General features: G+C 54.0%; 1 long non-coding RNA gene across 1 annotated transcript in view; it reads left to right on the top strand.

Annotated features, from left to right (window-relative positions):
• LOC113945019 overlaps positions 1-1390 on the top strand; it is a 1966-nt gene extending 576 nt beyond the window's left edge. Inside the window, exons 2-3 of the long non-coding RNA XR_003526918.1 lie at positions 102-1025; positions 1136-1390. This is a non-coding gene — a long non-coding RNA (uncharacterized LOC113945019). The remainder of the gene's footprint in view (positions 1-101; positions 1026-1135) is intronic.
• Positions 1391-1412: the final 22 nt, after the last annotated feature.

Here is a 1412-nt window from a genome sequence, read left to right on the forward strand (position 1 = left end):
GGGGGGGGGGGGGGGGGGGGGGGGGGGGGGGGGGGGGGGGGGGGGGCAGCAATCAATTCAATAGTGTGGCAATGTTCTCCTTCATTTTTTTTTTTTCACAGGAGGCAAAACGGGTCTGGTGAACGCTCCTCTTATCCTTCCACTGTACGTGATCAGTCTCTTTAATAATTGTGCAAGGCAGGACTATCCCACTGGCTCCAGCAGCGTCTTACCGGAGAGGGTTCGTTTGGATAAATAATTAAAATCCTATCCCTCGGCTTAGCGAAAAGAAAATATTGACTCGGATCCTTCTTCTTTTCCATATATCAACTGCACCTGGATTCACCCTGGATAGTGCAGGTGAAGAAAAGAAAAAGAAAAAAAGGGGGGGGAAGAAGAGGAAAAGCCCACCTCCTCCACCCCGGCAGCCCTCAGATGTCTTCTCCGAAGGCTTTCTGGGTTTTCTGTCTCTGTCCTGGCGGGCTGTGCCTCTCCCCAAAGCCGCCTCGCCGCGCAGGATGGAGGAAGCACTGAAGGGCACACTGGTCTCTTTGCTCCCCCTTTATTCCAAGGCTGGGCGGCTTTGCTTCAGATATCCCCGCTCCGGGCATGAAGGTACTGGAAAGAAAGTTCTTACCTGCTATTTTCTAAGCCTAATGCATCCGATCCGCGTTTAAAGTACATATTTTTTAATTAAAAAAAAAATGGTCTGTGACCATTCACTTCCTCATATTGAGTCCCACTGAATTTTAATATGCCCTTTTAGGAATTTTCCTCTATTTATTTACTTAGCAATCCCAGCTGATGGAGGGACAAGAAAAAAAGGGGAAAAAAAAGAAAAAAGGAAAGAAAGAAAAGGCCAGATATATACAAGATAGGCTCGGATATTGGACCAAAGGAGAGATCAGTCCCAGGAGGATGTTGGTACAGGAAAGGAGGCGGCTCTCGTTGCTCTGCCAGTGTAATGATGGTGCTCACACATGTAGGACTCCTCGGGTACGGGGTATCCTTTGGTCTCTGGGCTAAACTGGCTACAAGGCATTCAAGTAAGTTTGCGTGCGGATGCTGAGCAAAACCCCCCTTTTTTAAAGGGGGAAGAAGGAAGAAAAAAAAAAAAGCAATCCTGATTTTTTTTTTTCCCCTCCCTTTGCCACAGTTTCAGTTCACGCCGGAGATCTCCGCGCTCTCCCCGGTCTCCCCCGCCGCGTCAAGCAGGACACCCCCTCCGTCCGGGGGAAAAAGCTCCGCCGCGGCGCTTCCTCTCGTCGCCTCTCCGCGGCCGCGCCCGCCCGCGCCTCCGCCATCCAGTGCCCGGCTCCGCGCCCCCGCCCGCAGCCGTGCGGCACCTCCGCGGCCGGGGAACGCGTCCGGCCCGCGCACGGCCGGGGATGCGCCGGGGCCGCCGCTCGGCTGGGCTCGGCTGGGCTGGGCTC

This window comes from Corapipo altera, unplaced genomic scaffold (assembly GCF_003945725.1).
Source record: "Corapipo altera isolate COAL_440 unplaced genomic scaffold, ASM394572v1 49, whole genome shotgun sequence".
NCBI lineage: Eukaryota > Metazoa > Chordata > Aves > Passeriformes > Pipridae > Corapipo > Corapipo altera.